Genomic DNA, 26,220 nt, shown 5'->3' with positions numbered 1-26,220 from the left:
GTTAAATGTTTCTCGTACGTATAGTGCTGCTTTTCAAACATGGAGCTTTGTAGGACGCATCTAATTCTGAAATCTCAGCTTCCTGAGACAAACGGCTGATTTCCTATGAAGCTTGATTATATGATCATGCTTCATGATCATTTATGAACATATATAGCTCGTCCAAAATTGTCATATCCATGGGTTCAGAATGGAAGTTTCATCAAATCTATTTAATTTCAGTGAGATCAGACAAGGAATGTGAACGTGAGAGCAACATTTGTGCATGGCGAGATACCCAACTTCGCCGCTCTGTCACGACCACACCCTCGCGTTGAAAGATTTGTTTTTCATCAGAGTAAACTTCAATGGTTTTTCAACAGGTGGACGTCATTTTGAGGTGTGTTTGCTCATCCTACTTGGAGCAGTGATGCTCCAAGTAAAACATGTCATTTCCTGTTGCCAACAGGTGGCGCTACACCTGTTTCGGATTTTTCCACTGCAGATGTGTTCAAAGTCAGACTACAATCATGCACAACAAATTTGGATCAGATTAGATTATTTATGGCTGAGTAATGGCCATTTTTCTTTTCATGGCGTGATTTCGAAACGACCTCAAATTTTGACGCGCCGCCACGGTCACAAACAACCGTAAAAACTTAAAAGCTTCGCAATTTAAGATCGGACATGTGTTTAGTTTACAAAACCAAAGTTTGGAGTCATTGTTCAAAAATCTCTAGGAGGAGTTCGTTCTAGAACGAGGCCTGCAAATGACCAAAATACAGCAAAAATGACATATTGACACCAATATAGCAGACTTCCTGTGCGACTGACAGCTTGGTCCCAAGAGACTTTTTTGTAGGTTTCTATCTGATGAACATGTCCTGTAAAAATCAAGCTTGTATGTTAAAGAACATGGCGGGGCTCTCAAAAACAAACATGGTAGGTGGCGCTATTGAGCCGTTTTTTGTTCACCCATGCAAGTGCTGTGTATCTAAGTTGGAGATATGTAAGAGGCCTCTCATTCTGAAATCTCAGCCTCGTGATACAAACGGCTGATTTTTTATGAATTTTTAATTATCTGACTGCAACGCAATCAACCACTTCCTGTTTGGCACTGGCTTGCGCAGGCACCGTCAGGTGTACACCCATGAAACTTTAGACGATGAGAGAAGACCCTTATGAGTATCTCCTGTTGTAATTTTATGAATGTCGGACAAAGCACAGAGAAAAGATAGGTCAGAATGTGACATAAAATGTATTTGTCAATATCTAGGTGGCGCTATGGAGCTCGTCCAAGATTGTCATATCCATTGGTTCAGAATGGAAGCCTCATCACCTCTATTGAATTTCAGTGAGATTGGACAAGGAATGTGCACGTGAGAGCAACTTTTGTGTGCATGGCGAGACGCCCAACTTCGCCGCTCTGTCACGACCACACCCCCGCATTGAAAGTTAAGGCTTTTTATCAGAGTAAACATCAATGGCTTTTCAACAGGTGGACATCATTTTGAGGTGTGTCGGCTCATCCTACTTGGAGCAGTGATGCTCCAAGTAAAACATGTCATTTCCTTTTACCAGCAGGTGGCGCTACACCTGTTCTGGATTTTTCCACTTCTGATGTGGTCAGGGTCAGACTACAATCATGCATATCAATTTTGGATCAGATTGGATTTTGCATGGCTGAGTAATGGCCATTTTTCTTTTCATGGCGTGTTTTCAAAATGACCTCCATTTTCGACGCGCCGCCACGGTCACAAACATCCGTAAAAACTTAAAAGCTTCGCAATTTAACATCGGACATGTGTTTAGTTTACAAAACCAAAGTTTGGAGTCATTATTCACAAATCTCTAGGAGGAGTTCGTTCTAGAGCGAGGCCTGCAAATGTCCAAAATGGAGCAAAAATGACATATTGACCTCAATATATCAGACTTCCTGTGCGAGTGACAGGTGGGTCCTTTCAGACTTTTTTGTAGGTCTCCATCTGAAGAACATGCCCTGTAAAAATCAAGCTTGTACGTTAAAGCGTATGCGGGGCGTCGGGACAAAAGTCACTGTAGGTGGCGCTATCGAGCCGTTTTTCTGCGCCCATGCCAATCTCCTATAAAATACGAAATTTTTCGCGACTCCTGATGTGTGTGCCAAATTTGGTGAGTTTTGGGGTATGTTAAAGGCCTCAAAAAGGCGACTCTTCCGGTAGAATAATAATAATAATAATAATAATAATAATAATAAACATTCGAATTACAATAGGGTCCTTGCACTCCGTGCTCGGGCCCTAAAAAGGAGAAAGTTTACATCAAAGGAGATAAGATACAAACCCGTCTGGTGCCTAATTCGCAGACACTCTGAAGACTCCATACAAAACAGTTTACCTTTGAGAAAAATGATGGTTTTTGGATGGATAAGAATATTTTAATGAAAGAAGAACCACTGGATTAAAGCAATCACTTTAGAGAAGTTGGAGGATGAGAAGCTTCTCTTCAGTTCTTCTGCTGGCCTGAGTCAGCACAATCACACGCAAGAATGTTAGTACACACAGATGACCATAGTTACTGTTGCTGTTTGGCTTGGTAGTCCACACAGAACCCACCTCCATTTCCATTCAACCTTTGCTCCAACAACCTCTCATGGGTTATGCGCCCTTTTTTCACACATATACTGGAGATAACTAAAGACCCTGTGACGAACGGTGGCCTTAAAAAAAAGCACAGCTACGGCCACATTATCACCAGCAACCTGCACCTTCTTTACACTATGCGTGCATACCATCCATGCATGCATGTGTGTGTGTGTTTGTGCAGCTAATGAAATCACAGTAATCCTCAAGACCGATAAAGCCCTGTTGGTGGCAGCCGGAGAGGGCTCCCAGACCAGGGACCAGGAGCCGTAAGCTGCTTTCCTTGTGTCAGCCGCCACATGCCTGCACCAAGACACAGCCAGCACAGGTGTGATGGACAAGTCCAGAAGGAGCCGGGAGCAATTCGATAATCATCAAAACTTCATTCAGGATCTTTATTTTCTGTCATTTACTCAAGCTTTCTGACAGAAGTAACTATTGTCTGTCTCCCTTGAGCCACCTTAAAAACCAAACCCTCATCTGGACTACACAAGGCTGTAGCAGAGGGTCATACTGCGGTACAACACTGACACCAACGGGTAAAAATGGAAAACTGCACCCTGAATTCTCTTAAGGTGGACCAAAGCTGATAGAACAAGCTTAGCTCAGTTTCATAAACGAGCTGCACATTTTACCAGAGTACTTTCCAACAAGTTGGTCCTTATTTTACCAAAAAAGGGGATGTTTTTATCCACAGAGGACCCAGCCATAGCAGTGACCTCAAGGCACAGTCCCAGTAACAAGAGGTGGTGTCAGCCAAGCCAGACATGGTGGATGCTGTGGGCCAAAGTAAATCCTTAAATGTGTGTGAGTGCACTCTATCCCCACAGGGTAAAAAAGCTGAAAAGGATTTAGCTACTGTTTAAAGTGGTTTTTGTGCTGGAAAAAGTTTAATTCAAATCTTCCAATTACCACATTTATTTTTTTTCGGTGAACCTTTTAACCTTAAACTCATAACTCAGAACTTTGATGTTTTATGTTATTTTTCTATTTGTTCTGACACAACAAAGATTTAAAAAAAACATATTTACTTTAAAGAACGGCACACAGTCCATACTCAAAGAGAAATATATGGGTCAAATCCCAAACTTGTTTTTTTCCATCTTTTGACTTCTCTGTCCCTATCTGTACCTCTGCATCCCTGTGGATGAGGATGAAAGACTTTCAACATCAAGCACATTAGACTAATAACCAGAGAGGCCTGGAGATGATAGACACAGAGAGATAAAGGCAGAGGCGATTAGATAAAATAGGAAAGATGGAGTACACAATAGCCAGAAGAGAGAAAAGGAAGACGATAGGAGCAGTGAGACACACCGCAGGACCAAAGATCTGACAGAAGACTAAATCTACACGGAGAGTTTGGGGATGGTAAAAACAACAACAGATAATCTTATGCCAAAGAATTTTGACACACACAGTGCACTTACATTTACGACAATTCAACCCAGTTCAAAGATAGTTTATTTAAACAAATGTTACGTTGATCAAAACTTAAATTTGAAATGCCCATACCACCCGGACACAGTTTCGTATTGATAAATATTTACCCCATTATTTAAGAAAGGTTGGAGTAATTTGGCCTTCCACTTCATGTGTGGTTTGCTGATAAACTTACCCTGCAGCTTTTCTATTATACTACTCTTCCATTTCCTTGATCTTCTCTGCTCAGATCAACTCAGTTTGAGATCATTTCGGTTTAAAATAAGAAGTCATAGATGAGCTAAACTCCCTGGATGTCTTTTTTTGCAACATAAAATGGAAGCAATGGAGGACATTAAGGCAAAGGTCCTCCGCCTACTTTTTACGTTTTTTTTTCTTTTTCTGTTAACGCTTTAACATCGTTGCTGTTGCCGACAAGATAACCCAAGCTCTCTGAACTAACCAAGGTCTCTACACAATTTCTATTATTCCAAATGATTCCGAGGTGGAAAATTCACATAAACCAACGCAAACCTGCTTCAGTTAAAACTGCAGTGTTAAAGGGAGCATCTCAAAATGACAGTGTAATAAAGCTTTATTGGGAAATAATAAAACGTGGAAGTCAGAACATTTGCATGCTGCTGGAAATGCCAGAGTTGGACCAAAGTTCAGATTGAATCGGTTTAGCTCATCTGAACTATGGTGTGAACCAAAGAAGGGAACCCTCAAAACAATGGTCACCGTATGATTCCAGGTGAACCATGATGCGGTCCACTTTGGCATGAAAGCAGACGGATAATTCTATGGACCAGAAAAGCAAAAGTAAACCAACAACTAGCCCTGCAATAGAGTAGTAAATTGTCCAAGGTTACCCTACCTTTGCCTAACAGTAGCTGGGACAGGATCCGATAACTCTGTGTACCTAAAGGGTTCACAGTGGGTTCAGTAAGCGGATAGTAACCAAGAAGTAGTTGATGGAAGTGGTGTAGATCTAAAAAAAAATCAATAGATGTCTTGTTGATCGATTGGGAAATGTAATGCAGTGCAGGCAGTTATCGAGATGCAGGGCTGGCCAACGCTGGACCTCAAGAACCTCAACCCTGCCTGGTTTCCAGCTTTCCCTGCTGTGCTTGATGCTGACAACCCAAATTAGGTGTGTTCAGTCAATCAGGATGTGGAATTACTTGAGTCAACCAAACAGTAGCAAGGTGGTCAGAGAAAACTGGAAACCAGGCAGGGTTGAGGCTCTTGAGGACCAGGGTTGGCCAGCCTGCAACAGGTGATGAACGGACTTACGTATTTGCACACATTTATTCTTTCATCTTGGGGTGGCTGTGGTGCACAGTTAGTCGACCCTTTAGGAGGTCGCAGGTTTGGACTGGTCCTCTCCAACGAATTCAAAGTGAGGGCAGACCAAACCAAGTGAGAGTGAAAATTTTGCCAGCATTTCTTTCCCAACAGAACAATCTGAGGATAAAAAAAGAACTAAAGAAGAAAAAATAAATAATTAAGTAATTTGCAAATTAAAGCAACATTTAATATAAAAACATTTGCAGTAAACTTGTGAATTCACAATTTTTTGGAAGAGTTAATTCAAACTAAATCTTGTTTAGCTTTTTTATAATATTTTCGGTTCATCACTCCCTTTCTTGGAATAGACTATAAACTAGTTGTACTTTGTTTTGTTGTTACAGAAAGTGGACCTTAAGAGAAAACTGTCAAACGAAAATACTCCTATCAGTTTTTCTTCTTCTTTTTGTGGATGGGATTGAACCCTGGAACCCAGATAGACCACGATGATTTGGACTAAAATGGCATTAGTCTTTAACTCTACAATAGGTTTTAGTTTAAGCATCATGGTGACTGAAGATTTTAGGACAGTTATACAACTGTCATCTGTTGTCCAACATTTCCCTTCAGTTATGCCTTATATTGAAAGAAAAAAGTTGTATTTTATTATTTTTCTTTCATATAAAACAGATCAAACCCAAACAACTTATTGCATCAGCTTCACCAACAACAACACACAGAGTTTGACGTGGATTTGTGCATTTATTTGACAGTGTAGTCTGCTCTGGCAGTGAAAAATTCTCCTTTTCCTTCGGGGAGACAAGGGCTTAATGAAAACAGATTGCAGGAGTGGAAACATGAGCCGCATGCCAAGATTTCAAATCTCAGACAAAAATGTCAACAACAAAACCTGATCGCTCTGAAGACCACAGGGCTTAACTGGAAAAGGTTTGAGAAAAACGGCAATATTCTCTATCTCAGATGGATTAAAAGATCTCAGCAAACAAAGTCAACTCAGTCCAGTTATTCTGTTGATATTACGCGGGCCTGATTCATGTAGAAAGACGTCATTGCCAAGCTTTGCTTCTGTGCAACGTCACTTCACTGTGAGAGGGAACGTCCCGGCCATTAAAAACGTCAAATGATTCACAAATCACGGCTCTTCCAGGCACAGTTTGGGAGTTTTATTTTGTTTGCATCAGATCTCTGTCTTGATAACGTCACAGCGAATATAAGCCGTAGAGTGTCCTTTGGACCAGATGGCTGGAGCGAAGTCAAGTCGAACATAAACAAGGACGGGAACAGACACATTTCAGGAAAAAGAATAGACCTTGTTGCAGTCTGGGACTCAACATTCCTCAAACTTGAAGACATACTAGCTCTATTATTTCTCTGAGTCTTTTAGGAGAATAGACTCGGGGTCACGCTAAGGATGGCTTTCCAGGAACTTCTTTTCATGCTTTTATGCCTCATCAGCTTTTCATTTCATTTCTATGCCACCATCACATGTTGCAAAAGGCAAAATGTCAAGTGGTCCAATGAATTAATTGGAGTGTGGGCTTTATTTACCTAATCATGCTGCAGCCCTGTTGGCTGTTTATACTCAGGCATGTTGTCCTTCATCATCCTCTAATGCTCTTTGTGATCTTCCTCTCCGTCTCCATCATCAATGACCATAAGCGTCCAAATAAATAGGTTTGTTTACCAATTGGATAAACAAAAAAAAATTGTCTGAACTCCCGCCTTCACCTGATCATTTTTTTAGGAAGCTGTCAAAGCTTTTGGACTTATGCAAAGTTTCAAGAACATTTTTTGAGTTGGGAAAACGATTTTGATATCTTTTTTTTTATATGAGTGTTCTTGAGTCCACGAATTGCACTAGAGTTGTTTACGAATGCTTTCCCTCGTTGTTACCTGCTTGGTCATCACATTGACTTACACAAGGTCTTAAAAGGAAAACAATTTACGTCGCTCGAACCCTTTCATCTTCTGGTATCTCACTAGTTTTAAGCGTTTTCCACGTCTTCCTCGCCAATGGCTTGTCCTCATCTCAACTCAACGTTGGTGCCAGACTCATCTTTTTTAGCTGCTTCTCCCTTCTATTCATCGCCACACTTTGTTTATTTACTCTCTTATCGGCCTTGTCTGTGGATGAACACGGACGGTCATCATAACCCCAAGGCTTTGTTAAGTGTTCAATCAGCTGGAAGGACATTTATGTCACTGTCGTGACTCAGCATCAAATGTTTAACAAAGAGTCATAAAACCAGACTGTTAATAATTTAGTTGGGTTTTGCTCACTGAAGAGGAAGTTCTAGTAGCTGCAAGAAGGAACTGAAACGTCCGGTTTTGTCCACATGAAACAAAACGGAAAGGGTAAAAAAACAAAAAAAGGCAAAAGGGGCACATGTCCACCAGCCTCTTTTTGTGCCCATGTGATGAGTGTGCTCTCGAACGGCGATAAGGCTTCCACTGAAGTGCTGCCAGGACACAGATAAAGAGCCACAGAGAAGCCGCCTGTGAACATGCCGCTCCTGGAGAGCCCCACCTGGCCGGTGCCAGACTCCCATCAACCCCCCCCGAAAAAACACCCCCCTCCCCCTGTTGCCGAAACAAATTCTGTACATTCTTCCTGGAAAGTTTCCCTCTTCTTGTCACCAAGATGTGTGAATTTGGATGTTGGCTACAGAAATGTTTTAGTTCTCATCATTCTTGGGCTTTTAGACAAACCAGATTTGAGCTTCATCTAGCTCTTTAATAACCCATGCTAATACGCCCAAAATCTGATTTACACATATGTGTGTAAGTACTTTGAAGTGCTGCCAGGTGGGTTGGAGCCACACTGTGAGGCCACGGCGGGGAGACTGACACGCAGGCCCGGTTCCAACGTGCCCACCAGTGCTCTTTAGCTCGACCTGCCAATGATAAACCAGGTTTAAGCATTTAAGGGCTTGAAAGACTGAGCCGAACAGTTTTTGTTCTCCTTTCTTTATATCTTCATTTAAACATTGTTGCTTTAGTGGTTTATCGACTGGTGTTGTGTTGTTTTTTGTTATTGCATTTGTAAGGCTGATAGTTCCTCTCCAACTCTATATTTTTTTTACTGTAAAAGCGTTCCCAGTTGTCTTTTATTTGTGATTATGCAGTTTTTAGCTAAAATCAACAAGCCTGTGTGGTTTTTTTAAGACACATTTTCTTCACATGGGCAGTAGCTCGCTTTTGGGTATAGGCCGCTGAAGTTAGTCTTGCTGATTTACCCTTTGTTTACACAAAGGGTTGCGACAAGCGCCTCACAAGCCCAAGCTAACATTAGCATCGCAAAAAAAGCGGCAAGCAATATCAGAGGTATCAAGGCAGAGAGTTCAGAGATAGATTGTATCTCAGACGAGAAAATGGAACCGGACGTGGATCTATTTTTTTATTTCAATTCCAGTTTTCCTCCAAGGGATCCTCACATCAGTGATGGACCCTTCCCGGTGAGCGGGGTCGCTGCGATGGGATCTCTCTTTGTCTGGATCTGGGGGGTCCTGTGGTAGTGGGCTCTGTGAGCCTGGGTGGGGTGTCACTGATGTGGACATGTCCTCAAAACATCATTTCCCCAACCTCAGTACAAAGCCAGATTTCTACATTGCATCTTTTTGTCTTTTTATCACAGAGAGTGAGTACGTGTGTTTGTGTGTGGGTGTGGGTGGGGGGGGATTGGCATTGTGCCGGTTTTTTAATTACATATTTGTTTGTTTTGTCCTTTGTTTTTAAACTTCATCATGTAAAGCACTTTGAGTACTTTGTGTTGGAAAGGTGCTATACAAATAAAATTTGATTTGATTTGATTTGAAGTGGAGGATTTAGAATTGGAGCAGAGAAAAACAAGACTTTGGCCCGCCCACAGCAGTAGCTGTGTCATATGTTGGGACTTTTTCAGACATCAGGTTTTCATCTGGTCCTTACCCAACGCGGTTTGAAGAAAGAAATACTCAGAAACACAGTTTTAATCTTAAATTATTTTATACATCTTCTACATTATGAGAAAAAACTACAATAACATGTTAAAAACACCAAAAACAGGATTTTCATTGGAGTGGGGCTTTAAATGCTGTGGCAACTTGACAGGAGTAAGGTGTAAAGTTGACTTAACCACGCAAAACACAAACAAATGAAGACGTGGTTTGGTTTAGTTTTGGTTTGCCCGGTGGCATACTGGTTAGCACTCTCGCCTCAACTTGTCCCTCTGGGACATTTCTTCGTGGAGTTTGCTTGTTCTTCTCACAAATATTTGGGTTTTCTTTGGCAACTCCAGCTTCCTCCCACAGTTCTTGCTTCATAGGTTGGTGGATGACTCTAAATTGTGGCTAGGTGTGAATATGTGTGTGGTTGCCCTGCAACCAACTGGAGACCTGTTCAGGGTGTACCCTTCTTTTGCCCAACTGTGGCTGGGATAGGCTCCAGCAACCCGGGTTCTGAAAATGGATGGATTGGTTGGTGACCTTGAGCTAAACTCAAGATAAAGGGAATAGAACCAGAAATAATGGACTTATTTTCCACCATGATTCAAAAATCAGAAAATGTGATTTTCTGGATTTTTTTTTCTCGTTTGTTTCTCATAGTTGAGATATACCTATGATGAAAATTACAGGCCTCTCTCATCTTTTTAAGTGGGAGAATTGGCACAGTTGGACTGAATACTTCTTTTGCCCCACTGTATGTACTTTATCGAAGTGGCAAATAAAAAGTTAGGCTGTGTCCGAATTACCGCCCTAACCCCTAACTACTAAAACCCTATATAGTGCGGCACTAAATAGTTCTCTATATAGTTCTCCGAATTTTCAAAGCAATTCGGACACCCGTGCTCACTAGTTTTCTCTTTCGGGTGTTTTCGAATGGCGCTTGGCACGAAAACAAAGTGGCGCATTACCGCCACCACCTGGTCTGGAGGGGTACTACTTCTATTTGACGCCGAGAATGACACCCATTTGTCAAAGTAAAAATATAATAAATATGAACATTTTATGAAGACTATTTATGAATCTGCTGTTTTCTGATCATGGAAAACGTGGCTGATTTATAAATAATAAGATTACAAACACATTGGTGTAGATTTTATGTATTTGCTGATAAATAAACCCTCATGTCATTAGTCCATGGCAATATTTATTTTTGTGCCGCTGAACGATTTACGGGCTCTTGCGAGGAAGCATTTTTTTTTCTGTAGTTTTATCTTCTACCTTACTGAAAATAGCTTTATATATGAATCTGTCCATGTTCCTGGCAATAATTCAACCGTTTTTCGTGAGATCAAACCAAAAACGAGCAGATATGCAGCATCACAGGACAGCAAGGAGGAGGAACAGACGTCTCAGAAGATTTCCTCTGGATGCCCTGGCCAGACATGAACAACTTGTGAGTTAAACTTAAAGTTTTTTTATTAGTTCAATTTAAGCATTTGTTACTAATTGTGCTCAAGGTTACACAGTCTGCTGGGTAAGACTTTTTAACATTATTTTTCAACACTGTACTATGAGTTGTATAGTCTAACTACATGAAACACTTGTGAGATCAAAGTTTAGTATTTTTTATTCAGAGTCAATCCATATCACTTGTTTTAAACAAAAATACTTTAATTTTTAAATATTTATATAAAAATCCAAAAACCCAGCCAAAAATAAACCCACGAGATTTTCCAGCATTTATAAATACGTCATAAACTAAAATTTAAGACATCAGAATAAAATGAAACATTAAAAAAAAATCAGATTTAATTTTCTCAATGAAATAATTATTTTTCTATTTTACAGGGTTTTCCACATCTCTACTGCTTTGCCAACATAAAGGTGTCTGTCGTGGCCCTTCACGCTGACGCTCAGTCCCACACAAGACCAGACCGGCAGACCCGCAGATCGGTTGACCCGCAGGACCATTGAGCATCTGGTGGAGCAGCTTCGGGTTCCTCACACTCTGGGGGGGTGTACAGGAGACTGAGGTCCTGGTGTTTCTTTTCTGGCTGGCGTGTGGCGCATCTTACGGCGTGGTAACCAGGGCCTTTGACATGCCACGGTCCACTGTGAGCGGCAGACCGCATCCTCCAGCTGATGAGCAGGGTCACCCAGCATCCAGTGGGAATGAACTGCCATTAGTCACCTCTGGTTTTTTAGCAGCTCGCTTGTTCTTGCACCTTCCAAAAGGCTGTGGGGAACACTGATGGCTGCCACATAAGAATAAAGGCCCTAAAAGAAAATGCAGCTTGTTATTTTAACAAGAAACTTTTTATTCCATTCAACTGCAGGCTGTATGTGACTCTAATGCCAAATTTATAGATATTTTTGTTGGGAATCAAGGATCAGTCAGTTCACAGGTTCTACGTAAAAGCCCAATTTATGTAAATCAAACATTACCCACCTGAAGGATCCTTTTGGGTGATGGTGGGTATCCCTGCATTGCTCATCCCATCACGCTGCTGACACCCTACAGGGAACCCATGAGGAATGCGGTTCAGGCCCGTTACAACCAGCACCACGCCAAGGCACACTCTGTGGTGGAGAGAGCATTTGGCATGATGAAGATGAGGAGGAGAGAAATATTTCTGGGGGCACTGGAAGTAAAACCAACCTTTGCAATGAAAATCATTGCCTGCAGTTCAGTTCTGCACAATCTGTGTATCAGCGAAGGGGACTGCTTAGCCACAGATGTTGAACCAGTAGGACCAGGAACCAGTAGGACGGGTAAAGTGGCGTCCGTCTGCGAGGACAAATCTCTGCTTTCCTTTCAGCTCCAACTGTGACAAACATGACTCTAGAAGACCAGGATTATTGTTAAGATGTATAAAAATAAATGTTAACATATAAAACGAAAATGTAAATATGTACATTTGATATTTATATGAAAATTCTTTTGAGATTGTTAAAAATGGCTCAGATTTAAATAATACATGTAAATAATTCATTTTTGTTACTGCATTTATTAAACAAATTGCAAAAACAACGACGACGTTACATTTTGTGAACAATATTTTAAACTCAGGTAAGCTTAACAGACTCTCCTGTCACTCTTTGTCCCTTCGTGCTCTCTCCTCCTCTCCTCTTTCAACAACAACCTTTACCCCAACATGACAACGATTACAGTTTAATGATAAATAAATACAAATCTGATGATCAAGTGTCTCTTACTCCCATCCGGCACGAGCTTGCCTGATAACAAACAGGCTATCTTTCTCCATCCACAGATGGATCAGATTTTCCTTATCCTCGTCAGTCCCTACATATATAAACACATTTTAAAAATGTGTTAATAACTTATTACTACGGTTAGAACTCACTCATTTTTTTATATAATATCAACAGCGTTTGTTTTTAGCATTCGGCGCTAATTCGCCCTAGCGTTAGCTTTAGCATTACCGAAATTGATGAGCTTCAAAACAATGTAGATAGTCGATTGAGGAATATAACATATTAAACACATCATCTTACGTATTTACAAATATATTTTACAACAGATACTTGATACTTTTAAATATACTTACATTTTTAAGTCCTCTTTCTTGCGCAACCGTCCGCCATCTTTGAATAATTCAAGCGCAGTGTATTGTGGGTCACACGCAATGCATTCTGGTATGAATGCAGTGCATTCTGGGCAATATTCGCCAATCGAGTGAGCATCGATCCACACTGGTTTTTCGTAGAGAATTCTGGGAAATTTCTAGTGCACATGATTTTTGAACTGTAGATTCGGACAGCACTACAAAATGGCGACCGCACTATATAGTGCACTATATAGGGGTTAGGGCGGTAATTCGGACACAGCCTTAGACACATTTTTGGGGGGCGTGTACCACCGAAAATCAGTTCCAGGTCAGTAAACACAACCAGAGTTCATGCATGAAGTGCATTTAATTATGTCAATGTTTGAGAGGATGTTTGGTGCATCCTATGGTTCAAAAAGTACGATACAGAGCATACATATCGGTACATAGAGGCAGAAATTGGTATGGAAACAATAAAAGAGAGGCCTCAATTAACAGTGAGGTCCTGTACAAATTATTCTTTAGCCAATTTTTTTATTTTTCTGCAAAGTGCCGCCTCATTTATGACTGTTGTTATTTCAACACCCCAGGCAAGTGTTTTAATATATCTTGCACTCGCCAGAAAAACAGCATGTTACGATGCTTTAATAGTGGAATTGTGGCAACAACATAAAGAGAAAAACCTTTTTCCAATATAAGTATTGGATGAGTTTCCTTCCAACGACCCTTGACCCCCATGAAATACAGAACTGTTGCTGCCAAGAGTTATTCTGAGACTCTTTAGAGCCCTACCAGCAAGATTTTTTAGGTTATCAGAAGTCAGCTGTAAGTTTGCAAGAGTTAAAATATTCTCCTTCTGTGATAAATATGAAATCCAGCTTGATGTTTGCCAGCGCAAAAGGACTCTAGTTCAGAAGATTCTTAAACAGAAGCCTTTGGGATCAAAGAGGCTCCCCTTGCTTCAGTTTTGTCAATATTAGCCTCCAGCTCCAAAACTACTCTCATGGGATTGTTTTCCAACCGCAACAGAAGAAACTGCCCCCTTTTTTTTTATTGACAACACCTCAACGTGTTTACCCCATGGATGGAGCTCCCATCTGTTGCTTCATTCTGCAAACTCAATTAGTTGTTGGTTATTCTTACTGAGTCTGGTTCTGATCAGTTTTTCTTCATTCCTCTTATGTGTCACTTAATTCTGGATTTAAGAGTTAGAACTAAAACACCCTAAACAGCATGTAGATTACCAACGTTTGGTATTGGACCAAGAAGGAGGGTCTAAGGCCCAGTTTAGCTTAGTTTGTTTTTTTATCCATTACCTTTTGAATTCTATGACTTTATATTCTTTATGATTTCATGTTTACTATACAATTACCGGTATGAAGCCCATTGAGACAACTATGGTTGTAATGTTGGGCTTTATAAATAAAATTGATTTGAATAACACTTAGATAACATGGGATTTTGTGTGATTTTGTGTGCAATTATTTGAACATCAGTGGTCCCTCCCTATAAAATGGTTCATCTTCATGGTGTTTCGTATTTTTTCTAGTGCAATTTCCCTTTTTTTTCATATAGTGCCTGATTGGCTGTAGAGCATTGCCAATCAATCTCTTGTACAAAATGTCTTCAGCTTCCCAACATTACATAAATCTTGACCTTAAATCTAGACTTTTGTTTGAATGTTTAAAGAAGGGAGAAAAGTGTACCATTTTTATAAAACTTTATCAAATGTGTAGTTAGCAGTTTTAGAGCCTTAAAACGTTCATAGTTTTTGTTAAAACAAAATGTTGACTACTTTTGATTTTGTGAATTTTTTAAGAACATAACTCTCAAAATTAATGAAAGATTAGAAATAAATCCTGTATTCCTTAAAATTAACATGATGCAAATAAAATTATCCAAAATGTAACGCAGTGATGATAACGTAATGAATAAAAATCTTGAGTTAAAAAATGTTGGATTAATCTGATCTCGTCCCAAAGTCTAGTTTATTTATCAATTGGAGACAGATGACTTGAAACAGTTGGCCAAGGAATCAAAGTCGGCTTAAGCTCCAGGACGACCGACATTCAATTCAATTCAATTCAATTTTATTTGTATAGCCCAAAATCACAACAACAGTCGTCTCGATGGGCTTCGAAGTAAAACATGAACTCAAAAGGATCACGAATACAAAGAGTTCAATAGAAAAATACTAAAATGAACTACCAAACTGACTATGCTATACTGGCATCCCTGCCCTTAGACCCCCCCCTTAAGGAAAAAGTCCTAAAAAACCCGGATTCCGGAAAAGACGAAGAAACCTCAGGGGTGCCCACATGAAGGAGGGATCCTCCCCCAGGACGGACAGGCGATTTACCAGAACTCTTAGAGAAGAATTTACTTATCTAACGCTACAACTACATATTTAAAGTCCAGCAGACGAGCTTCATCCAGCCGTGCTTGGGGGGACAGTCAGGGGCGCGAGTCGAGCCGGAGACAGGATCCACAACCAGGTGTAGGAGCAGTAGCAGAGACGAGGTACACGGTCAGGTACAGGAGCACGGATGAGCCAACTGCAATCTGGAAGCACTCCCACTCCCCAGGAGGGGAGAGGGAAAGAGGGACAATACATGAATCGCACTGCACCAAACAGAGGCATGGAGAACTAAATGATGAATAATAATCAAAATAGAGGAGAGAAAGGCTAGAAGTAGATGAGAAAAGAGGACAGAACCCCAGTGCACCATAGCTACCCCAGCTTCAACTTCTAGCAGCCTAAAAACAAATAGTTATTGTTATTAAGTTTAATTTAAACACATTAACATTAAGTTAAATAATCTCTGAATACTAGCTAGTCTAATAATAAGCCTGTCCAAAGAGGAATGTTTTCAGTCTAACTTTGAATGTAGAAACTGAGTCGGCCTCTCTTACATGAGCTGGGAGCTTATTCCATAAAACAGGGGCTTGGTGGCTAAACATCCCATCCATACCAGTCAGCCAAACACTGATGAGAAAACTTGGCAAAATTTCCAAGCTAAAAATGGGCTATTTTCCTTTTTTAGCATAAATGTTCACATTTTACCACTTTTGTGTTCTGCAACGTGTTTCTTTGTTGGCTAGTTGGATTGTGGGTAAACGGTCTTAGTTGTTAGTCGTGTCGTGTTTAAGCAAGCTCAAACATTTACACACAGCAGCCCCCTTGAGCAGCATTTTGTGTTGAGAGCTGCGATGGAACGTCTTTGGGCATTTTTTTTTTTACTCAATTAAAATCATCTCAAATAGAGGAATTTACTCTACAAAACGTGGTTTTTCATTTTTGTGGTCGGCTGTGCTCAGCTTTATTTGTTGTTTGAGCTTTTTCTGGCAGAAACCAAAGGGCTGTGAAGTGCAGCCGTCCTGCCGTCTGAAAATGTAGGCTGATAGACGCATTAATAAAAGAGATCATACCACAACCAAACTTCCACTGACACCATTTAGATGTTTATAACACAGTTTCCCTGTTTATGGTCTAGGAATAGAACATCCTGAATGGAAAAATGGTCGAGATTCTTCCACCAGTCAATTCCGATAAATACAATTACCCTTTTATTTTGATTCACTAAGTACAACAAAGACTATGATTGCATGAGATATTCTCGATGGAAAAAATGTCCACAACATTTGCTTAAAAATGTAGACTGTGTTTAAATATATCCTTGAGGGAAAAGAAGCATCGCTGTAAATTAGATGTGATTTTTTTTCACTCGGTCTGTTATTATGAAAGGTACAATGTGTGGCTGCCTGTCACAATATGTTCGTGGAAAAGTCCAGGGTCAAATAATTTTACTCTTGGCGCTTGGCAGAGAAATGGCCCCATCCCGACTGCCTAATCCAAAGTCAGGTGAGTCAAGGCCCGAAATCCTAATCAACGCCCCACCATTATTTACCATTTAAACCTGAATTCAAACCGTCCTAATAAATGAGCATCACTTCCAAACGTCTGTTTGTGGTCGGGTTTGGATACCCACATCCCTGGGCGGGTGTGTGGGAAGGAAACCAAATGAACGTTGCAGCTACAAGCTAAAGGGGAAGAACGAGAGCCCGAAGCGGTTTCATTTGGCCAAGTGCATATGGCAACTATCTGCCTTAATTGCCAGGGATTTCCATTGCTTCTTAGGCAGTTTAATCATCTCTGTGCGATTTTTTTTGTGGGCCATCTGGAAATGATGTGCTCTCAATTAAGTTTCCTCTTCCTCGTTCAAGGTTTTAATACTTTCTTTCACTTTGAAGTCGCTTCCAGCCCTACAGCAAACTCCAACTTTGATTCACCTACTTTTAGGGTGCAGAAACTTTCTTTTGGACGTCACATTCTCGACTTTTTCCCCTTCTCTTACAAATCGTCTTTGCGTCGGAAAGCTGAGTGACGTTTTTCCATTGGCTTCTAAAAACAAAACAAAAAGATGACAAGTTTCGTAGTTTCAGTGTCTTTTAAACACAGTTGGACCCCCCTGCAGAACTAATCTTACGCTCAAGAGTTTGAGAAATACCCCATTTCAGCCCAACGGAGGTGAAAAATGAGCATGTTCCATTTTGCCACTCTCCAATGAGAAAATGAGAGCAAACAGCTTCAGACTCGTAAAAATGAATTGACTTCAGGATGGAAAATGTGAGGGAATCTTTGCGTTGTTGCTTCTCGCTCTTCAAATCCACGCCAAAGCTATAATCTGCATTCTCACCGTGATGTTTATCCAGGAGCAGATGTGCTCTTGAGATCGTCCTGCATTCAGGTGGGCCTTTTTTTTTAAACATTTGAACATCCCAGTGGCCCAGTTTTTGCTTCTGAACAAATGACAGGATGCATGATAGCTTTTGTGTGCACACATTTTAGCCACATGTTTGGGATACTGGTACGAATGTTGGACAGCAGCTCGTAAGGTGATGTCTCAGAGCCAGTTTTCCATTTTTTGATTAAATCCATGCAGTTAGGGAAGAAATTCGGGAGAAAAACATGGAAAATACCAAATTGATTCTGCCTGTTTTCCCTTTTATGCCCTACTTTGTGACCAGAGGACCCTGGAAAGATCTGAGCGTGTCACTACTGGATTGAAAGTTTCCGTAGTCCCCATCACTGCACAGGGGCCCCCCAATCCTTCAGCTTTCTGTTTGGATAAGGAACCGGCCGTGCCCCAGGCACTTATAGCTGAGATGCAGACTGGAGTTATTATTAGGACGTGCACGTGCTCAAACTTTCACCCCCATGTTTTATGCCTCCAAATTCACCAGCTCAGCACTATGTTCCTCTGGCTTTCGTCTTTCCTTACCTTGAGGCCTCTTTCTTGCTATTTGGATGCAACAAAAAAGGTAGTTGTTTTATTTGGTAGTTTCTTTATTGCAACATAAAACGTTAATGGCAATGTTTTAAAAATTGCTGTAGCCCTGTTTGATTAACTGGGGTAGGTATAAACCATCCCCAAAGACCCTCGAAGCTCTACGAGGTGTTTCATTGTCAGCTTTTTAAACCATTTCTACAACAACTTAAGTGTAAAAAACATGTTTCTCTAAATCGTTTTTCCCCCACAGAACTTTAATTAGGCATAGTACCACCTCCCAGGAGACAATTCTGTGCATCAGAGCTTCTGAGAAGAACTGAGTTGTTGTTGCTGTTTGTTCTTAATTGACCAACAAATACTTACAGACAAAAACTGTCGTTTTACGGCACATATGGCCTAAAATCGCACTTAGTTGCTGACCTAACAACTATGCAACCATACTACTGCACAGAACATGGGACAGAGACCAACCTATAACCTATAAATTATCAGTTTGACTCAGAGAGCCCAAATAATTCCCTGGTAATACTGTGAGTATGGACATAACCATCATTTTAGACGTACATTCATGTCTTCTAAAGAATCTATAGTTAATTTGTACATTTAATTAATCGTGACCTGTAATTAGTTTGCTTTATGGAGACCGTAGTCGGGAGCCTCATGGTTCGTACTGCACTAATATACTGGAAAACCCCTCTGACCAATCATATTCTGCCTCTTCTACTCTCCGGGTCTTCTGGTTGATGTAACAATATGACGGTTTTGTTTAGCCTTTTAACTCCTATAATCTGGTGTGACTTATGGTTTGAAAAATTGGTAAATCCAGTTGTGAACAATTCACAAGATGTCAAGTTAAAATGCGCTGGAAAGACAGTAACCTAGAAATCTCTTACAGTTGCTCTGTTTTGGATGCTACGCACCTTGCTGGTATGTCCAATATGACACCGTCATTGGACTTTTGCTCTAATTTTTGGTGTTTGCCTACTGTTTTATTTTTTATTTCCTACTGTTGCTGTTTGTGTATTTGTATTTGGGGACATCTGGGATACATCTCTTTGAGAGGGGTACTGTTATAGGAATAAAATAGTTTTCCTCTAGTGATGTTTCACTTTTGCCAGACATCGCCACAAAAAGGTGTGAAGATTGACTCTATTGAATACTCTGATTTCTTGTTGCAGTTCATCTGTGTATTTTGTATAGGTTCCTGAGTTTGTTTCCCCCGATAATCCGGAACAATTTTTCAGTCTTAATACACCCAAGCTGACTTGGTCCGGGACCAGGTCTCAGCTTGTTTCCAATCAGACTGAGCTTCGTCCCGCTCAGAGATTCTGTTAGTCAGAACAGGCTCCATGCTCTAAACAGAACATCTGAACGAAAAACGGCCACCGTAGCCAGGCATTATGGGATGTAAACAGAGTAGGAACGTAGTAACCATGACGATGAGACAAAGCGACTCATTGAAATTTGGTCGGATGAAAGAATGCAGGCTCATTAAACAATGTTTAACAATCTAGAAGCCGATTGTTTCTAGATTCGATTGTGGGATCGAATACCGTGAGAAGCCGAGCGGTCTTCTCCGCTCGGCTTCTCACGGTATTCGATCCCACCACGCCTCATCGTGCTGCTGCGTCTGAGCTTCTTAGCCTTCAGCAGGGATCCCGCTGTGTCTCGGACTACGCGGTGGAGTTCCGGACCTTGGCCGCCAGCACCCGCTGGCCAGATGAAGCACTGCTCGACGTCTTCCTGCGGGGCCTGTCTGACGCTCTCAAGGACGAGCTGGCAGCGAGAGAACTTCCAGACGACCTCGAGGAGCTTATCGACCTGGCGGTTCGTATCGACCGGAGGATGAGGGAACGGGGTAACGAGCAACGCAGCCTTCCTGGTTACCGCCCACCGCGCCCCGCGGAGGTTCCTCCGCCTCATTCAAACTCCTCCCCGGAGCCCATGCAGCTTGGAGCGGGCCGTCTCTCTCCAGCTGAACGGCAGCGCCGCATGCGGGAGGGACTTTGCCTTTATTGTGGACGTTCGGGACACGTTGTGCGCAACTGTCCGGGAAACGCCAGGGCTCCCCAGCAGTGAGGAAACTGGTGAGTCGCAACCATTCTTTTTCCTCTCCTTCTCGTCCCTCCACCACGGTTTTGGTGGCATATGCTGGAGCCCAGGTGGAATTTGACACTCTTATTGACTCGGGGTCTGATGGGGATCTGATCTCCCAGGAGGTGGTGGACAGACTGAAAATCCCCACCGAACCTCTGTCTCCAGCACTGGACATTCATGCCATTAATGGGACTCTCATACACAAGGTTTCTACTCGTACTGTTAAAATTTCTGTGTTGATCTCTGGAAACCACTCTGAAACCATGTCGTTTTATGTTGTTGAATCCCTTAAACCTCCTGTTATTTTAGGGTTTCCCTGGTTGAGCAGACACAAAGCCCACATCGACTGGGCCTCGGGGCGGTTTCTGTCATGGAGTCCTTTTTGTCTGCTTAATTGCCTTTCCTCTGCCTCTGTTCGTAAGGTTGTGGAGGTCCAAAAGTCTCCGGAGCCTCCAGATCTCTGTAAAGTTCCGTCTGTCTATCATGATTTGGGCTCTGTGTTTTGTAAAGTACGTGCTAGTTCTCTTCCTCCCCATCGCCCTTATGACTGTGCCATTGACCTCCTGCCAGGGACTCAACCACCGAGGGGTCACATTTACCCCCTGTCGCCACCTGAACGAGAGGCTATGGACTCGTATCTGCAGGAGAGCTTACAGGTGGGGCTCATTCGTCCATCCTCCTCTCCGGCAGGAGCAGGGTTCTTTTTTGTGGGGAAAAAAGATGGGGGTCTGCGTCTTTGCATTGATTACAGGGGTTTGAACACTATTACTGTCCGTAATACTTACCCCTTGCCACTGCTGCACTCCGCTTTTGACCTGCTAAGCGGGGCTCGTATCTTTTCGAAGTTGGACCTCAGGAATGCTTATCACCTGGTTCGAGTGAGAGAGGGTGACGAGTGGAAGACTGCGTTTAACACGCCTAGCGGGCACTTTGAGTACCTAGTAATGCCTTTTGGTCTAACTAATGCCCCAGCAGTGTTCCAGAGACTAATCAATGATGTACTGAAGGATATGCTTAACCGATTTGTGTTTGTCTATCTGGATGACATTTTGATTTTCTCTCCTGACCCAGAGTCCCACGTGCAGCACGTCAGAGCCGTACTCCAGCGCCTCCTGGAGAACCACCTTTACTGCAAGGCCGAGAAGTGCGAATTCCACTCTACGCAGACTCGGTTCTTGGGGTATGTGGTTTCTCCTGGGAGGATCCAGATGGATAACTCCAAGGTTAAGGCTGTGTTGGAGTGGCCGGTTCCCTCTGGTCGGAAGCAACTACAGCGCTTCCTGGGATTCGCCAATTTCTACAGGCGTTTCATCAGAGGTTTCAGTGGCGTTGCTGCACCCCTTCATAAGATCACTTCAGCTAAGGTGCGCTTTGTTTGGGATAAGGAGGCGGAGAGGGCATTTTGCGAGCTGAAGAGACGTTTCTCTACAGCTCCTATTCTGACTCAGCCTGATCCCTCCAAACAATTCATTGTGGAGGTGGACGCGTCTGAGTCTGGGGTAGGGGCTGTGTTGTCACAGAGAGCGTCTGATAATAAAATCCAATCCCCTGCGCGTATTTCTCCCGCAAGCTCACTCCTGCGGAGAGGAACTACGATATAGGGAACAGAGAGCTGCTGGCGGTGAAGGTGGCTTTGGAGGAGTGGCGCCACTGGTTGGAGGGGGCTGAGCGGGCATTTCTAGTTTGGACTGATCACAAAAATCGCGAGTACATTCGTTCAGCCAAGCGCCTCAATCCTCGCCAAGCGAGGTGGACTCTGTTTTTTGACCGGTTTAACTTCTCCCTGTCCTATCGGCCAGGGAGCAAGAACATCAAGCCCGACGCCCTTTCTCGCCAATTCCAACAGGAGGAGGTGGAGGAGAACCCCACAGAGGCCATACCCATCATCCCTGGCCACCTGGTGCTTGGAACCACCCGTTGGTCCCTGGAACGGAGGGTACAGGCTTCTGCTCCTGATCCGGCCTCCATCCCCTCAGGTTGTCCTGAGGGCCGGTTGTTTGTACCATCTGACCTACGCACCATGGTTTTGAAGTGGGGGCACTCCTCTCGGCTAGCTTGCCATCCCGGAGTAACGAGGACGGGGTTTCTTATAGCCCAGCGCTTTTGGTGGCCTACTATGTCTCCGACATAAGGGCCTTTGTGTCTGCCTGTTCCGTTTGTGCCAGTGTGAAGACCCCCAGGACCCTTCCCGCCGGCCTGCTTCACCCTCTACCTGTGCCGTCCAGACCTTGGTCCCACGTTGCAATGGACTTCATCACTGGACTGCCAAACTCAAGGGGTAAAACCGTCATTCTCACTATCATCGACCGTTTTTCCAAGTTAGCCCATGCTATTCCCCTGCAGAAACTTCCTTCGGCCAAGGAACTAGCAGCATTGATTTCACAGCATCTGTTTCGTCTTCATGGACTTCCCCTCAATTTTGTCTCGGATCGGGGTCCCCAATTCATCGCGGCTTTCTGGAGGGAGTTCTGCAACCTCCTCGGGATCAAGGTCAGTCTGAATTCGGGATTCCATCCTCAGACCAACGGCCAGGTAGAGAGGTACAATCAAGATCTGGAGACTTCCCTGCGGGCAATGTGCAGTAAGAATCCTAAGACCTGGGCTGCACAGCTTCCCTGGGTAGAGTACTCCCACAATTCTCTAGTTAACTCCACAGGATTCTCACCATTCCAGGCCGCGTACGGATTCCAGCCCCCCTTGTTCCCGCACCAAGAACAATTGGCCTCCTCTTCGGGTCCGGCGGCTTTCGTGAGGAGGTGTCGCCGTACCTGGAGCAGGTTCCGCCAAGAACTCCTGCGGAACCAGGAGCGGCTCACTGTGGTAGCTAACCGTCGGAGGACCCCTGCCCCGGAGTACAAGGTGGGAGACAAGGTGTGGTTATCTGCTACCGATGTTCCTTTGAAGGGTGGTTCCAGGAAGCTGCAGCCCCGGTACATCGGCCCATTCTCCATCACCCGAATTATCAACCCGGTGGCTGTACGACTGGAGCTGCCTTCCTCTCTGAAGATCCACCCAGTGTTCCACGTGTGCAAGTTGAAGCCTGCTAAGGTCTCTAGTCTCCAGCCTGCTCCAGCTCCTCCTCCTGCACCTCGGATGGTGGACGGAGGACCTGTTTACACCATTCGGGAGCTTCTCGCCTCTAGGAGAGTGGGACGGGGCGTCCAATACTTGGTGGACTGGGAGGGTTACGGCCCTGCGGATCGGCAGTGGGTTCTAGAGCGCCACATCTGTGACCCCGGGCTGATCACCCGTTTCCATCGCCTCCACCCGGATCAGCCCCGTCGGGGTCCGTCTGGTAGCCGGACTTCGGGGAGGGGGTTATGATACGTTCACCCTCCTGCTGCTCAGCCGTACTCCCTCTGGAGGTCGCTCTTCTTCTCTGTCTGTTGCTTCTCCCCACAGCTGGTTCTCATTTTACTTTGATTTGGTTCCTTTTTAAGGTCTCTGTCCCTGCATATGTTTGTCGCAGCGCCTTGTTTGGATGTTCTCTGTTTGGTTTAACGCTTTGGCATTAAATAGCCTTCAGAGTTCATTTGTCTCCTGGTTCTTCCTGCATCTGGGTTAACCCCCTTGGTTTCTCGTAACACTATATGTCAGAAACACTTATCGTTGTACCTTCATAGCCGTCCCTTCCTCAGTAACGGCCTTGCCTCCGTCGTACCAAAGTAACAAGCACAAGTGTTGTACTTTTGGTCAGGAAATATAAAGTTCGAATAAGTAAATTATCCCAACAAAGATAGCAAAGCGTAGGACTTCCACCATTCATTCGTTGCTTTGAAGCGCCCCCTTAATTCAATGACTAAAGAGATCTTTGGTCATGTGGTTTTGGTTTCAAGCTTTGCCTTGTGACAAACGTTTGGTTGGAAGGTGGTCTGAATACAGACCAAGCACAAAATTTAGGATCCCGACCAAAGTAAGCGCACTCGGTTTGGGCCAACTGATTTGAAGTTCAGTCTGTTGAAACACGTTTTGTTTTTAATGACTTTTGTGGGAAATATCAAATACTTGTTGCAATATCTCCAGTTCATCTTGACAATTTCTGTTACCACTTGTCACATTTTTACATGTGACTTTTTTAAAATCAATTTTAAGTAATTTAGGCAATCACATCTGATCCTTTTATATTGATTTGTCCCTCAATGTGGTGAGAGTGAAGCTGGACTCTTTACAGAGTAAACAGTTGTTGAGAAACCCTCTTGTGGGGGTTTCACTCAAACAGAGCTGCAGTCACCATCTGTGATGGAAACCATTGCATCATGAGGACTGGGCTTTTTATCCATGACTCATTCTGTTTGTTCCAATGCTCTTCATCTTGATGAATTCCTTTTTATCTAAAAGGTCCACCTTTCAAAGGACATCATTTGGAGTATAGACTTATCTGTGGGCCGTCTCTTCACTCTCTTGAAAAATGGTGTTGTGGTCGAGATCATAGGAAAAATACTGTCTCTGTGAACAAAACAATGAAATCCAGGAGGTTAAATTAGACCAAATCAACATTATGGCCATGAGCTTGCATTATCCAGACAATACAATATCATTAAACCAAATCAAGCTTAATTCAAAGACTAAACTTTTTTAGATGTAACAGAGCATAAAGAATTCTGATTAGAAAAAGAGGGGATAAGTTGAAAAAAAGGAGGGATGATTTTATTTTATTGATATTTAAACCTTAATAGAGGGACTTCAATTCAAAAAAACAAATACCCTCTGAAGCTTTAACTTCTTAAATGAGACTGTCGTATATTTTGTAAATGAAGGGATGCCCCATTGGCTGCAGAGCCAAGCATATTTCTCACCATGTGGGTTTAATAACATGGTGACTGTGTAATCTGTACCGATAGCCTGACTTGTGAGATGTTTTCTCAATAAAGCAATATGCAAAAAGGTTGGAGTCTGCCACCTAAGCACTTTGATATGACATTCCTTTCATCTAACATTTGTTTGATATTTTTTCATAAAGCTCATAAAGCATGTTTGGTCTACAAACACTTTAAACCCTTCTATGTGTATTGGAGGAGGATTGTGCACAACCAAAACAAACACTTTCCTCAGAACAACGTCAAATGATAGCAACTTGGTTTGTAAGTTCACCTGATCCAGAAACCTAGGTATAATCAGTCAGTATATTTTTTAAATCACAGTTACGCATTTTTGCTTATTAAACATTAAATCACCTTTGAAACACGATATAAACAACAATACAGTACTACTGAAGGGTGAGCTCCACAAGCCACACTATGTCAGTTGGCAAACATGAGCCTTTATGGTACTTTTCATGATTGACATGTGTAAACCAGTGATACGGAAATTTTAAAACCCTGTAAGGATCTAAAGTTACATAATATCACATTTTTTATTCCATGAAGTGCAAGTTTCAAATATAATTGAGTTGAACTGCTTCAACCACCAAGTTACTTGCAAACAGATGTCCTTACTGCATAACAGTCCATAGTTTTGCTGCTTCAATCTTCGAATGGCATTCCTGACATGTAGTCTGTGAAAACCTGATATTAAAATCTTCCTTTTTTGTTGAAAGGTAAAAGCAGGGATCTTCTACAACCCATCAAAAAGACAAGACAAGACCCTTAGCCAGGGGGTTAGGGTTAGGGTGATCTGTCTTATCTCTTTGAGACAAACTAACTGACCAATGATCAACGATGATACTTTCGCTTCCATGCTCCAAACTTAGTACTTACTGTTCCTAAATTCACACCAATTTAATTGTATGAAATTGGATGTTACTTGTGTAATATAATAATTCTAGAGCAGAGTTCAAGTCATCAAAAACTGCACAATTTTTATGAAAACTGTAACCCATTAACACTGGAGCTGTCGCCAATGACACCAAAATGACAGGCTTTTTAAACTACAGTAACCCTTCAACCGTTTACAAAATTAACCCAATTCCCTGGACGCGCTGAAAAGCACATTTGTACCGATATGACACAGTTTTGGGTAGGTAAGTGTCATGGCTACAGAACACTTTCGAACCCAGACGCTGGAACCC

The 26,220-nt window shown here is 42.5% G+C and overlaps 2 long non-coding RNA genes across 2 annotated transcripts; both read right to left on the bottom strand.

The window, feature by feature from the left end:
* Nucleotides 1–11,298: 11,298 nt before the first annotated feature.
* Nucleotides 11,299–11,788, bottom strand: LOC111949230. Its single transcript, XR_002875248.1, has 2 exons — nt 11,706–11,788; nt 11,299–11,533 (listed from the first exon to the last, which is right to left on the bottom strand). It is a non-coding gene; the product is annotated as an uncharacterized LOC111949230 (long non-coding RNA).
* Nucleotides 11,789–11,801: 13 nt separating this feature from the next.
* On the bottom strand, nt 11,802–12,871 carry LOC111949227. Its single transcript, XR_002875246.1, has 3 exons — nt 12,826–12,871; nt 11,916–12,098; nt 11,802–11,836 (listed from the first exon to the last, which is right to left on the bottom strand). It is a non-coding gene; the product is annotated as an uncharacterized LOC111949227 (long non-coding RNA).
* Between the last annotated feature and the right edge of the window lie 13,349 nt (nt 12,872–26,220).

This window comes from Oryzias latipes, chromosome 2 (genome assembly GCF_002234675.1).
Source record: "Oryzias latipes chromosome 2, ASM223467v1".
Classification (NCBI taxonomy): Eukaryota; Metazoa; Chordata; class Actinopteri; order Beloniformes; family Adrianichthyidae; genus Oryzias; species Oryzias latipes.
This window is presented reverse-complemented; position numbering and strand designations above follow the sequence as displayed.